The sequence below is a fragment of the Hyperolius riggenbachi genome, chromosome 12, assembly GCF_040937935.1.
Source record: "Hyperolius riggenbachi isolate aHypRig1 chromosome 12, aHypRig1.pri, whole genome shotgun sequence".
Classification (NCBI taxonomy): domain Eukaryota; kingdom Metazoa; phylum Chordata; class Amphibia; order Anura; family Hyperoliidae; genus Hyperolius; species Hyperolius riggenbachi.
Window position 1 is genome coordinate 173,458,017 of NC_090657.1, and position 15,694 is coordinate 173,473,710.

General features: G+C 45.2%; 1 protein-coding gene across 1 annotated transcript in view; it reads right to left on the reverse strand.

Annotated features, from left to right (window-relative positions):
* Window positions 1-11,696, reverse strand: part of RGS19 (regulator of G protein signaling 19) — a 72,959-nt gene extending 61,263 nt beyond the window's left edge. The window contains exon 1 of the mRNA XM_068261849.1: window positions 11,612-11,696. The gene's annotated coding sequence lies outside the window, so the exon portion shown is untranslated. The remainder of the gene's footprint in view (window positions 1-11,611) is intronic.
* Window positions 11,697-15,694: the final 3,998 nt, after the last annotated feature.

A 15,694-nucleotide genomic window follows, 5' to 3' on the forward strand; every position in this document is an offset into this window, starting at 1 on the left:
TCGTTGGAACCACTAACCGAACCACAAACTACTCATCTACATATGTATTATCATAAGTAGTATTGGAGGTGGTAGGACTTTATAGTGCGCCAGGGAACTCACCCTTTTATAGATCTAAAATCATTACCGGCATATGAAATCTCACTAATATTATAAATGGGAAAGTTTGGATGTTTGTTACTCAATCACGCATTACATTACCTGGAATAACATATAGGATACTTTTTATCCCCATAACCAAAAGTGGGCTGAGACAAATACAAATCCCACTTGGAAAATGTAAACTGCAGCCATTCTTACACTGTTAATGGCAGGGTTCTCAAACTTTGCACAGTTGGTCACTGGGTGACTGGGATTAATATTCAGAAAAGTGGGTGGAGCCTACAAAATCCAATCAAAATGCACCTATTGATTTTCAAAGGGAATATTTCATTGCTGCCGTTCTTACACTGTTAATGGCACAAGCCTCAAACCTGGTACAGTTGGTCATTGGGTGACTGGGTTTCACATTCAGAAAAGGGGATGGAGCCACAAACAGCCAATCTGATTAGTTTCAATTCAATGCAAATGATTGATGCCAAAGACTATAAAGCTCACAAACTTGGTCATTGAGTAATTGTGCGTTAGGGTTAGAAAAAGTGGGCAGAGCCAACACCAGCCATATACATACCCAAGCAACGCTGGGCCATCAGCTAGTAACTCTATATTCTGAGTATAATGATAGAATTTTTCCCTCAGATTGAATATTGACGCATTTTTTATGATCGAATTGTATAGAAAACTGCATCAGGTGTCACAAATCGATGTGATATGATTCTTTGGTCGAATGGAAAAGGTAAAAATTATTGATCTGAAAATTAGATTTTATCAAATCAGAATGTAAAACCTTCTTAAATCTTTCTATTAATGGATCAATCAATAATTGCCTTCCCATTAGTTACGATCGTTCAAATCGCGTCAAAAGATTGCATTTGCTGAAAAAATTGTCCCCTAATGGGCACCTTATAGCTGCCCATAAACCATACAATTTACTTTTTTGATCTTTTTAAATTCTATTTTCTTGATTGATCGTATTGCTTAAGGAAAAAAAAAATCAATCATATTCCTCATTTGTACAGAAAAATTAAATGTAGTTTTCTTTTCAATCATTTTAATAAAAAAAAATGTGAAAATGAAAAGTTTTGATATGTGTATACCTTGGTTATGCATAATACAATGAAAACATTCAATTTTTTTTGTTTTTCGATAAAAGTGATTGGTTCTATAGAAAAATGAAATGCTTTGTTGAGGAATTTGATTGATAATCTGTTTTTTTTTCTATATTGTTTTCTGTGGTGAAAAAAAATTGGTTGATTTTTCTGAAGATTGACTGGTGTAGGGTAGATTGTACATGTCTCTTCAATCACTACAAACTGCCATTCAGTATATTTGAAACAATGCTCGATTTTTAGACCTAACTAATTTATTCTCGAGTTACAATCAGTACAAAAAATAAAAAGTTTTAATGATTTTTTTCATAATTGGTCAAAAATTGAATCACACACCCGTGTGATACATTGGTTACAGTTTTCAAATGTTACAATCAATCTAAAAAACTGATTGCAAATTTCAAATTGGAAAAAAAAAATGATCTTGTTTGACCACCTTCAAAGTCAGAAAACCAGCAAGATGCATGTTAAAATATTCTGAAGAAGGGGCTACCTGTAGCCAAGAGAAAAGTCATCTTTGGCCTAGCAATTAGAGACAATTTATCCTACAAAAACTCTTTGTGGGAGAATATGGTCTATTTGATCAGATGATTGATTTGTAAGCCTCTGATTGGCTAGTCACGATTACGTGACCATACCTCACTTCCTGTTTTAGTCCACACAGGAAACACAAGGAAAACGTGATGATGTGATAGTAACCACCAGCCAATCAGAGGTTTCTGAATGAATCACATGCTTGTCTAGGAACTTGCTTTCAAGAGAAATTTCAGTACAGTAAATTGATCATCTATACTGGTAATGCAACTAAGCATGTGCTACAAAGAGTACCCAAACCCAAATACTTCTTTCTAAATTAAGTATACCGAGCAGTTACAGCTTTCCATTGGCTCCAGGTTCTTCCTAGATTTAGGCTGCTTACACACAGGGACGTTACAGGTGCACATTAGTGCAGCCTGTAACGCTCCCCCAACGTACAGCAATTTAACACAAGTGGGCTGTTCACACTGCTCACGTTGCGTTACATGCAACGCTGCACGTTCTTCCGAAGGTGCAGCATGCTACGGCGTTACAATGGCTTAAGCCGTGTTAGACTGTTTGCACATGCTCAGTCATGTTGGGGAGGAGCGAAGAGTGGCCAGGCACATGGCTAATTAATATTCACTGCACGGTGTGACATGCAGTGTTTACTTCCTGGTGCGGCCGCTCTGTGCGGCGATTGGCCGGCGGGACCACGTGATGCCGCATGTGTCCAAGAGTACGCATCACGGCATCACAGACGCCAGAGTGAGCTGCACAACGTGGCTCACTCTGACGTCCACATCGAAGAGCACCAGGCCTTGCGTTAGGTGCACGTTATGCGACCTTAACGTAGCACCTAACGCAACGTCTTGGTGTACAAGTAGCCTAAAGCAGGTAATTTCTTCACGATTTGTGACCATGTTACATTATACAATTAGTGACTACAGCTACAGAAATATATATCTGTGGGGCCAACGCTATAATGGCTGTAGAGTTCTGCTACTCTGTAGCAGAAAAGGGGTGGAGATAGCAAAAATTGTAGTAGCGAGGACACTGATTGGCCAGATTTGATAGTGATGGTGTTAGGTGTAGTCAGGGGGTGGGTTAGTGGTCAGTGTAGGAAAGGGGTGGGTTATTGTTTGGTGTAGGTAGGTGGTCGGTGTAGTTGTGGGGGGGGAGGTGTAAGTGTTGTGTGTAGGTTAATGATCGGTGTAGGTACGAGGTAGATCATGTCTGCGCAAACTCATGAATTGTGCATGCCCAGTACAAGGAATTGCTCATGTGCAGATTGAATTTAGAAAGATGAATTTGGTTTAGGTTTGCTTTAAAAAAGGAACCAGAGGTGTGAGACCTATGGAAGCTGCCATATTTATTGCCTTTTCAACAATACTAGTTGCCTGGCTGTCTTATGCTGGGAATACACGGTTCGTTTCTGCCATGCGTTTCTGCTCTCGATCGTTTTTTTCCGCTCAATCTCAGCTCTCGATTATCTTTTTTTTTTCCTCTCGTTTTTCTTATCTATTTCCATTCACTTCTATCAGAAATCGAGCTGCAAAAGAATCAAAAAGGAGATCGGAGATGTCGGAAATTATCTATCGAGCCATCTAATCAGCTACAAAACGAACCGTGTATTCCCAGCATAGATCACACACAGGGGCGTAGCAATAGGGGTTGCAGAGGTAGCGACCGCATCGGGGCCCTTGGGCCAGAGGGGCCCCGAAGGGCCCTGCCTCAATTACAGTATTAGCTCTCTATTGGTCCTGTGCTCATAATAATCACTTTTATAGATACTTTGAATAGTGGTAATCATTAACAAACTATTTCCCATCCCTTTCTTGCACCTCTGACACTGTAGTTGCCATTGGCAGGTTTTGGTGCGCTGTATCAATTGTTATGTATAGAGTGCTTGGGGGGCCCCATTGTAAAAACTGCATCGGGGCCCACAGCTCCTTAGCTACGCCACTGATCACACACCTGAAACAAGGATGCAGCTAATCTCAGATTTGTCAGACATCTGATCTGCTGCATGCCTGTTCAGGGTCTATGGCTTAAAGTATTAGAGGCTGAGGATCAACAGGACAGCCAGGCAATGTGCATTATTTAAAAGGCAATAAACATGTCAGCCTCACCTCAGTGGAAACTTATCCAAACACTTCTGTGCTGACACCTATTTTCATGCCTGGTGTCCTTTGTACCGCTATTAGTCCAGTCTGCAGTCCTAGTTGTTTCCTTATATAGCTGCAATACAACCGCAACACTTCCTCTCTTGCACAACAGGAAGTCCTGAGGGTCCAAGTATATACCCCCCCCCCCCCCCCTCCTCCCCTTTTCACAATACAGATGCCTCTTTCAGATCTTTTGGTCAACATTTGGAAGTGTTTTCTGAGCTACGGTCTAACTCCAGCGAGATAACGATCCTGAACTGCACAAAAGTCAGCTTTCTCTGTGGCCGATCTTCTGGGTTAATACAGCGATTATTAACAAAACATGTGCAGATCGTTATCTGGATACAGTGACCCCGGGTCACGCTGCATCCCTGCATTTCCTCTTTCTCTTTCCTGGATACGTTCTGAGTAACAACCACAGTTTAGGGACTGTTAAAAGTTTTTATGTACCGGTAAGAGGAAAAAAAAACAGACACAGATGGAAAGGTGTTGAGTCTTTGCTACAGTCAACAAGGACCCCTTATATGAAGGAAAAGAAATTAAAAACTTGTACAGTTATTATTTAGTATTTATATAGCACTGACATCTTCCGCAGCGCTGTACAGAGTATATTGTCTTGTCCCTCCCTCAGAGGGACTCACAATCTAATCCCTAGTCATGTGTCTATGTCTTGTGATGTATGTATCGTAGTCTAGGGCCAATTTCTAGGAGGAAGCCAATTAACTTATCGGTATGTTTTTGGGATGTGGGAGGAAGCAAGTGCCCAAGGAAACCCACACAGGCATAGGGAGAACACACAAACTCTGTGCAGATAGTGCCCTGGCTGGGATTCGAACCAGTGACCTAACGCTGCAAGGAGAGCGTGCTAACCACTACGCCACCGTGCTGCCCCAATGAGATGTAAGTAACCCTGTAAAAACATTTCGTGCTGGTTCACGAGAATGGGAATAAAAGATGGCCGCGGTACTCATTTAATTGCTGACAATTAAAATGAATGGACCGCAATCGGTACCGATGTTCACCGTCGCTTAACCGCGTTTGTGCAAATGCATTTCGATCCTGATCTTTCCCGTTTCGTTTTTTGCTTGGACGCAGCCTGCAGCGTCCAGGATTGGCAACCGCGGCACTTCCCGGTCTCCCTGCGGGGACCGGACAAGCATTTGAAACGAGACTCCGGGCTGCTGGGGGCTACTGGTGCAGACTCCTGTCTGAACCAGCCATTAAAGAGAATCTGTATTGTTAAAATCACACAAAAGTAAACATACCAGTGCGTTAGGGGACATCTCCTATTACCCTCTCACACAATTTCGCCGCTCCTTGCCGCATTAAAAGTGGTTAAAAACCGTTTTAAAAAGTTTGTTTATAAACAAACAAAATGGCCACCAAAACAGGAAGTAGGTTGATGTACAGCATGTCCACACATAGAAAATACATCCATACTCAAGCAGGCTGTATACAGCCTTCCTTTTGAATCTCAAGAGATCATTTGTGTGTTTCTTTCCCCCTGTTCTCATGCACTGAAGTTTCAGGCTGCTCGTTTCTTCCTGCAAACAGCTTTGCCCTTGTCTGAATTTCCTCAGTATGTGAAAGCCCAGCCAGCTCAGAGGACGATTTATCCAGCTTGTAAAAGATAAGAGAGAAGAGAGAAGCTGCTCTAATCTAAATAATACACAGGCAGTGTGCATAGAGGGGCCTGGAAGGGGAAGTTCATAGCAGAACCACAACACTGAAGAACTTGGCAGCCTTCCAGACACAGGCCGACAAGTCTGACAGGGGAAAGATACATTGATTTATTACAGAGACTGTGATAGTAGAAAGTGCTGCAGTAAGCCAGAACAGATTAGAATAGCTTTTGGAACTTGTAGGATGATAAACAGGATGCAATTTTTGTTACGGAGTCTCTTTAAGGGGAACCTTAAAGAGGAACTGTACTTAAAATAACAATGAATAAAATTGCTTATTTTTTACAATATTCGTTTAGGCCTGGAACCCACTGAAATCAGCAAACGCGAAACGCAACCGCTAGCGTTTTGTCTGAGCGGTTTGCAAGCGGATTCATGCGCGTTTTCAGTCGCGTTTTGCAACATTGTATTTTTTTGCTCAGCGGTTGCGTAGCGTTTTGCGTTTCGTGTTTTTATCCTGATTGGTCCTGTGAATTATTTTTCATTTTGTTAGTGTGCTGTACCGCAAAACGCTAGCAAAACCGCTCAGTTTAGGTTTTGCTGAGCGTTTCCGCTAGCGTTTCAATACTTTACATTGAAGCGCTAACCCTCCCAAAATGCTGCACGTCCTGCGTTTGCGTTTCTGGGAAACGCAAATGCTCCTGTGGAAGTTGCCCTATCCATTAACATTAGCCCAGCGTTTTTGCAAAGTGCTAGCGTATCGCAGCGCTGCCAAAACACTGCCAAAAGCGCTCGTGTGGGTTCCAGCCCTTATAGATTATTTAGTCAGTGTTTGGCCATTGTAACTTCTTTTATTTCCCTCATTTACATTATGAAATGTATCACTGGTGGTGACATCTTTAGTTCTACCAGGGGATCTGTACGGAATGTTCATTACTGAAGATTCTATGCACAGAGGGAGATGCTGCTTGCTTGGTAGTTGGAAAAAGCCATTATTTCCCACAATGCAAGAGGTTCACAGACAGCAAACTGTCAGGGCCATGGTCATGACATCACACTGTGGGAGGGGTTTAACCACACTATCAGCCATACTGACCCCCCTGATAATCTATTTGAGAAAAGTTAAAGATTTCTTGTGGGAAAGGGGGTTTCAGCTACTGATTGGGATTAAATTCAATCCCTGGTTAAAGCTACACTTTAAGTGCAATGTGACATAATGAGATAGACAGGTTTATGTACAGTGCCTAGCACACAAATAAATATGCTGTGTTGCTTTTCTTCTTTCTCTACCTGAAAGAGTTAACATTCAGCTATGCAAATGACAGTTTTTCTCCAGACTATAGTGCCACTCACTGATAAGGAGTTACAGCCATAAATTAATTTCTCCACTGATCTGTAATCATGTGATATGCGAGGTAACAGTCACATGACCATCTGACCAGTAAATGCAGGAGTCATCTAGGAATGAGAGAGGTACGAAATATAAACCAAATATAAAGATTTTTCCAACATAGATTTTTATAGAAAAAATAGTTTGTTTTTCTTGATTCAAAAAAAAAAAAAAAAAAAAAGATTTTCAACTTTCATTTGATTTAATCGTTTTAGTCGAAAAACGGGAAAAATCCAATGTTTTTATTGTACCGTGTATGGGTACCATAATACTTAGCCCAATGCACACTCCAGTAAACACCCTATGGGGTCAAACGGCAAAATGCACATTCCAACGCCTGTTCTGCATGGGGGTGGCGGAGGGTCAGAGAGCAGGCACCTTACACTTCCATTTCATTGTATGTGTAGGATGCGATGGCATTCACCGAAAGCGTCAATGAGATTGGCCTTGCCGCTAGCAGAGGGGCTTACCCCATGACTGTGAATATGTGGAACTAACAATCAGGTTTTTTTTTTGGGGGGGGGGGGGGGGGTTTAGGTGTTGTGCGAATCTGCTGGCTGGCTGAGTTTGAGCCGAGGTCTCTTTAAATGTTACCCTTAAAGGACAACTGAAGTGAGAGGTATATGGAGGCTGACATATTTATTTCCTTTTAAGCAATGCCAGTTGCCTAGCTATCCTGCTAATCATACTTTTAGCCACAGACCCTGAACAAGCATGCAGCAAATCAGGTGTTTGACATCATCAGATCTGACAAGATTAGCTGCATGCTTGTTTCTGGTGTTGTTCACACACTACTGCAGCCAAATAGATCAGCAGGGCTGCCAGGGAACTGTATTGATTAAAAAGGAAATAAATATGGCAGCCTCTATATACCTCTCACTACAGTTGTCCTTTAAATTTTCAGATGGCCTGACCACTACTGTGCAGGAGAGGGAAGGGGGAAGACAACACACTCCTTTAAGCTGGAGAGTGTAGTCCAGGGCCAGATGAAGATTCCGATTGGCTGCTGGGAGTTGTTTCATTGAGTGAGTCATCTTTGTGCAAGTAATGATGTCACAGTGATGTCATAGCGACTGGCGATACTCGGGCGAGCAGGCAGGACTGGGTGAGACATCCCAGATTTTAATCTCTGCCACATGGGCTGCAGGGGTTAATTGCGGAGGAGGGCACATCTCGCCTCCACTTCCTCCTTTTCGGCCGTGTGTTTTTCCGTACGCTTTCACAGATCTCTTCCTCAGGCTGCAGCTCTTCCAACTTTTACACTATCAGCGCTTTTCCTTCCGCCGCCTGTTGCAAAAGTCACAAGTTCTGTTTATATAAACAAAAACAAGCTGCAGATTCAAATCACTTTCTAAAATCCTGGATAAGTCATCACTAAAACAGCATACCACTTAATGAGGAGACAACGTAAACTTAAAAGTTCACTAGAGACCAGTGACATCACTGAGAATGCAGCATATCCATTCACTAGAGACCAGTGACATCACTGAGAATGCTGCCTATCCATTCACTAGAGACCGGTGATATCACTGAGAATGCAGACTATCCATTCACTAAAGACCAGTGACATCACTGAGAATGCAGACTATCCATTCACTAAAGACCAGTGACATCACTGAGAATGCAGACTATCCATTCACTAAAGACCAGTGACATCACTGAGAATGCAGCCTATCCATTCACTAGAGACCGGTGACATCACTGAGAATGCAGCCTATCCATTCACTAGAGACCAGTGACATCACTGAGAATGCAGCCTATCCATTCCCAAGAGACCGGTGACATCACTGAGAATGCAGCCTATCCATTCACTAGAGACCGGTGACATCACTGAGAATGCAGTCTATCCATTCACTAGAGACCGGTGACATCACAGAGTGCAGCCTATCCATTCACTAGAGACCAGTGACATCACTGAGAGTGCAGCCTATCCATTCACTAGAGACCAGTGACATCACTGAGAGTGCAGCCTATCCATTCACTAGAGACCAGTGACATCACTGAGAATGCAGCCTATCCATTCACCAGAGGCCAGTTATACCACTGAGAATGCAGCCTATCCATTCACTAGAGACCAGTGACATCACTGAGAGTGCAGCCTATCCATTCACTAGAGACCAGTGACATCACTGAGAGTGCAGCCTATCCATTCACTAGAGACCAGTGACATCACTGAGAGTGCAGCCTATCCATTCACTAGAGACCAGTGACATCACTGAGAATGCAGCCTATCCATTCACCAGAGACCAGTGACATCACTGAGAATGCAGCCTATCTATTCACCAGAGGCCAGTGACATCACTGAGAATGCAGCCTGTTAAGGGACTAGTGAGGAGGAGCCCCGGCAGTACTTTTAAAGATGCTTTGCCAGGGCTATACTTTGGTATAATAAGTGCTGGCGGCAGGGACTGATGTGTGTGGCATGTGTGTGAGTTCTTCTGGGATCTTCCATCAAGGTCGAGGGGATGCCACCATGAATCCCCCAGGGCGTAGACCCCACCTCCTACCTGACACTGGAGGTAGGGAAGAGCCCCTTTGGGGTAGAGGGTGATGCTTTGCCGACCTCTCTGCCAGAGCCCCATCATACCATGGGTCTTGTGGGCTGGTAGAGCTCAGGGTGCTGAGCCTGCATGGGTGACAAGAGGTAAAGAGGCTTTGGAGAGGGGACATCATACTGTCAGTTTTCATAAAATGTGTATACAGAGCTCTGAACTAGTATACAGAACAATCCATTTTCGCTAAAACTATGAAGACTTTTTGAACAGCAAGCAGCCCCTCCCCCCACCTTGTTTCACCTCAACATACCAAGCAAATTTGGCGATTCTGGCATGAATGGGGACTTTGCTATGAAAGTCAGCACCACTGACAGATACAATTCGGGACAAAATGTGTGTTCTTTGCCAACTCAAACATCATCAGCCTGTCCCATCAAATGGCCTGCGAATGGAACGCAACGCTATTCAGCCAAACCTACTAGAGACCTGTGACATCGCCGAGGATGCAGTCTAGCTGGGCTCACTAGACAGGCAGTACATTAGGGCAGTGTTCCCCAACCCTGTCCTGAAGGCCCACCAACAGTACATGTTTTGCAGAAAACCACAAACAGGCACAGGAGAGATAATTAGTGTCTCTGCAAAACATGCGATGTTGGTGGGCCTTGAGGACAGGGTTGGGGAACACTGCATTAGGGCACGGAGGAGGCGGGACAGCAGCCAGTGGCGTAGCTAAGGAGCTCTGGGCCCCAGTGCAAGTTTGACATTGGCCTCTGTAGAAGTGATCATTACCAGCACAGGACCAATAGAGAGCTAATACTGCAGTTGAGGGAGGGCCCCTCTGGCACAAAAAAAAATAAAATGTAATATAAAACACACACACACACACACACACACACACAGGAATTGTATGATATATAGCCCTGATTCGGGAGGCCCCGCGTTGTGCCCGGATTTCTGGCGCTGGATATGCTGTGGCCTCCTCCGTAACCCAGATGCTATTTTAACAATGAGAGCTTGAAGTGTCCTGATAAGCTGCATCCAAGTATAGAGAACTTCCCATCAGGCCTGCCAGGCTGGGAACGCGCTCCGCTCTGATTATCAGACCGCTCACGTTGCATGAAATACTTTATCATCACATTATACGTCTTCATCATATTCCCCACCACCACCACATAACTAGCGGGAGATCAAGCAATACATCGCAGTGCTATGATATACAGGAAATCAAATCCCTCTGTCTTATCTTCACCTATTAAAGGACAACTGAAGTGAGAGGGATATGGAGGCTGCCATATTTATTTTATTTTGAAGAATACCAGTTGCCTGGCAGTCCTGCTGATCCTCTGCCTATAATACTTATAGCCATAGACCCTGAACAAGCATGAAGATCAGGTGACATTATTGTCAGATCCAACAAGATTTATTTATTTATTGTATTTATAAAGCGCCAACATATTACGCAGTGCTGGATATTAGTTTAGGTTACAGACAATGTTTAGGGGTGACATACAGCAATATGACAATACAGGAATACAAGAAAGACCAGATCACACAGCACAGTATGAGTACAAGGTAATGCTTAGTCACTGGAGAAGAGCATGGAGATTAGGCAACTTAGGGTCACTCAGATGCATAGGATGGGTTTACAGTAATGGAGGTGCATGATCAGGTAGCACACAAAAGGAGGAGGACCCTTCCCAAAGGCTTACAATCTAGAGGGAGAGGTAGGGACATGAACGGTAGGGGACCAAAGTTCAGCTGTGGGTTTAGAGCACTTGTGAGGGGTAGTAGGCCAGAGTGAAAAGGTGAGTTTTGAGGGCTTTCTTGAAGATGTTGAAGGAGGGGGCTGCCCTAATGGGGGGAGGTAGGGAGTTCCATAGTGTTGGAGCAGTTCTTGAGAAGTCCTGGAGGCGTGCATGGGACTGGATGATGCGGGGGGGGGGGGGGGGGGCGGTTAGGCAAAGTTCATTGGAAGAGCAGAGTGAGCGGCTAGGTATGTACCTCTGAGTAGACAGGAAGATTAGCTGCATGCTTGTTTCTGGTGTGAATCAGACACTACTGCAGCCAAATAGATCAGCAGGGATGCCAGGCAACTGGTATTGTTTAAAAGGAAATAAAATATGACAGCCTCCATATTCTTCTCACAGTTGTCCTTTGAAGAGGCCCTGTAGTGACATATAATAGAATGCAGTAAATCATTCTGAATACTCACTTTTACAGTAATTATCCTGCTTTCAGCATCAGAAGCATTTCCTATATCGCTCAGTAAACAAACATTCCGCAGAGATCGCCTAAGTTTCCACCTGTGATACACTAAGAAATGTATAATTATTGTAAAAAATATGCAATTTTATTAATTACGTTATTTTCACTACAGTTCCTCTTTAAATTCGCTGCTTTTAAACCTGTTGTAAGAAAACTGTTTGTTTTCAATGCGCCACTTTAACCTTTTCGGGACCAGCCGCCTACCCCCCCCCCCTTAAGGACCAGGCATTTTGCGCGGGAAGGGGGTGCGTGCGTTTGGGGGGGGGGGTCAGGCGGCCGGATCCCGTGTGTGGCTGGCTGGATTTATGTCCCCCCCATAGTGGCCTGTGCCCCCCCCCCTTCTGCCAGCAGCCTTCACTCACCTTCCAGGCTCCAGCGATGAGCCGCACGGGACCCTCTTCTCCGGCCGGCATCTCCGTTCTGTCTGACGATCAGTTCCGGGTTGCGGCTTGATGACGTCATCAAGCCGGGACCCGGCGCTGACGTCAGATGGAGCAGAGATGCCGGCCAGAGCGGAGGGGGGTGCGCGCGTTTGGGGGGGTCAGGCGGCCGGATTCCGTGTGTGGCTGGCTGGATTTATGTCCCCCCATAGTGGCCTGTGCCCCCCCCTTCTGCCAGCAGCCTTCACTCACCTTCCAGGCTCCAGCGATGAGCCGCACGGGACCCTCTTCTCCGGCCGGCATCTCCGTTCTGTCTGACGATCAGTTCCGGGTTGCGGCTTGATGACGTCATCAAGCCGGGACCCGGCGCTGACGTCAGATGGAGCAGAGATGCCGGCCAGAGCGGAGGGGGGTGCTGATCGTCGCGGGAACGGCAGGGAGGTAAGTGGATCCTCTTCTTTTCCCCCCCTGCCGCCGCAGCTGTCAAACTGATCACTACGATCCGACAGCGATCGTAGTGATCACGTGATCAGCAGCCATACGCGATGGCTGCTGATCACTCGGGGGAGATGTCGGCTGTCATATGACAGCTTAATCTCCCCCTCCGGGTGCACATGATCGCGGCAGGAGCGGAAACTGCGGGCCGGTGTATATTCTATGCCGCATCAGGCTAGAACAGCCACAAGTGCGGCATAGAATCTAATGCACGTGGTCCCGAAAAGGTTAAGTCCAAGGAAACTAAAACACTGAAAAGGGAAATTCCAATAGTGGTCAGGCAGAAAATGGACTATAAACAGTGTGCAGAATAATTTCATGATGTATCATCTTTTCTCTGGATTCAATTGGTGGGAGAGCCTTAGAGGTAATCATGTGACAGCCAGAAGTAGGGACAACAATAAAAGGTGACCCTATATTTCTCAGTTTGGTGTGATTTGCCTTGTTAAAACATAAGGAATTTACAATAATTCAGCTTTAAGTGAACATCTGTGTGGGGGCAATATAGCTCTGCAAAATTTCAAGCTATAGACTTGCTAGACACCAGCGGTTCTGGATGCTAGCCTGGCTTTCAGGGGCATAAAGAGATAGATTTGCATATTCAGTAGTGGTGCATTGTGGGTAACCACAGATGTTCACTTAAAGCTGAATTATTGTAAATTCCTTCTGTTTTAAGAAGGCAAACCAAACTAAGCATTGCTTGGGGTTTTGGGTAACCCCAAGCTGCTTGGTTACTGTACTACGGTATATTTCTCAGTATCCCTACAGTATGGTAAAAACCACGTGACTACACAAGGAGGTGGGACTTTTAGTTCACAGGAAGTGGGCGGTGAGCAGTTGTAAGACTGAGGTCTGCTAGGTACTCTTAAGCTAAGTACCCACGGGGGTACAATTGTAGCTGTCGCCGCACACGGGAGCGTGTGCGCGACAGTTCGGCGGCAGTTCGGCGACAGCTCGTCGCCAAATCCCTCTGCATCCACACGGCAGCAGAGGGATTAGCGATGCGGCGGAAGCTGTCGCCGAGTTTCCTCCCCCCCGCCGGAAGCTCCGTGTGGTGTGTGTGGGTAGCTGTCGCTAGCCCGCATACACATGCGGGGCTAGCGACAGTTCCGGCGAGGTTGCGGCGACGACTGTGGCCGGCGATTGAACAGGTCAATCGCCTGGCGACAGCTCCGACGGGCGACGGTTCGGGGCGCGCGCATCATACACACGGGGGAACTGTCGCCGCAACACGCGCGTGCCACGCGGTTGCGGCGACGGCCGTCCCCCGTGAGTATGGGCCTATACACACTTAGTACTATGGTCACCCAACATCAGCTTATTCTGAATCACTACTGCTAAGCAGCATAAATAGGTATGAAGAGTGTCGCCGTAGAGATTGGCGCAATATAAATTCAAAATCAACAATAATTTTTGTTCTGTAAAACAGATAATATATACTTTATACAGCTGAGTAGACAAGGATGGGATACAGTGATTACTGAATAAAATAAGGAACTGTACGTAGAGGTGGAATAAAAATTATGATACACAGCAGTCCTAGAAACTCTAGGAGAGAGCACTGCCCATCCAGCTTAGTCCAAATCAGCTTTATTGGCAGGACCAAATACATTTAGCATTGCCAAAGCAAAACAAAACATTAACAACATGGGGGGGGGGGGGGGGTCGGATTGTGGGAATAAGGGAATGATATAGGTATACAGTCCATAGGAGTGTGGAGGATGTAATGGATGGTATGGGGGGATGAGATATATAGTCCATAGGGGAGGGGGTATAGGTATACAGTCCATAGGAGAGGGGAGTATGGGGTTATACAGTCCATGTGGTATCATGTTCCTCTCAGTTGGTGGCAGGCAGTGATATATCGGGCTGCTATTTGCATATATAGTCTTTGGGGGGTAGAGAAACAATAGGTAAACAAAGCTGTGTATAAAGTGGTAGTGAGGTGGTCGGTGACTGATTCCAGTGTCCCTAGTCAGATTACATTCTTGCCTGAAGAGGTGAATGTTTAGGTCACGCTTTAAGAGGATAAGGGTAGGTGAGTGCCGAACAGATGGTGGAAGGGAGCTCCAGAAGTGAGGAAAAAATTCTAGAGAAGTCCTGTATGCAAGAACATGAGGGGACTACCAGACATGGTAATAATTCCAGCTTGTATAAAAATTAAATGAAAGGCAACCTGGAACTGAGCCTATCAGGCTGGGGCTGCTGAGCTGGACTGGAAACACAGGTGGGGGTGGCCACAGAGCTCCAGACTTCTTGGCGAATCTTTCGGGCAAATATCACCATGTGGGTTGTGCTGACAGGGGTCCGGATTTAAGATTAATATCCATTTCACCTTACAGATAAGACAAATAACATTTATATTATCCTTTTCTCCTAGCAAACTCAAGCGCTTGAGCTGCAGCCACTAGGGGGCGCTCAGTAGGATTGATTTGTGAGGTGGGAAGATTAGCATTTCAAGGGAACCTAAACTGAGAAGAATATGGATGTTTCCTTTTAAACAATACCAGTTGCCTGGCAGTCCTTCTGACGTCTTTGGCTGCAGTAGTGGCAGAATCACAGACCTGAAACAAGCATGCAGCTAATCCAGCCTGACTTCAGTCAGAGCACCTGATCTGCATGCTTGTTGAGGGGCTGTGGCTAAAGGTATTAGAGACACAGTATCAGCAGGAGAGTCAGGCAACTGGTATTTTAAAAGGAAAAATCCATATCCTTCTCAGTTTAGGCTCCCTTTAAGTCTTGTCCATATTGCATTTTAGAAAACGGGAGAACATGAAGGAGGAGATTGCATTGAGACAGTGAGGGACATGAGCTATTAGAGTATCCAAGTCAGGGGCTTAAAGGTAGATTTGGGTATCGTCAGCGTATAGGTAATATTGGAAGCCAAAGGAACTGATGACCGAGGCCATAAGTGTAGACAGAGAAAAAGAGAGGTCTGAGGACTGAGCCTTGGGAAACTCCAATAGTGGGGGGGTTGTGGAGAAGGTGCAAAGTGATTTTATCCTGATCATAAACGTCAGTCCTGCTACATTCTATGTGTATTAGCGCCCGTGTTTAAAGCAAACACGGCGTGGCGCCAATCAGATTGCATGCTTTGGTTACAATGGAAGCGCGATCATGATGGCGATTGCAATTCCTAGTGAAAAACAGCCCTT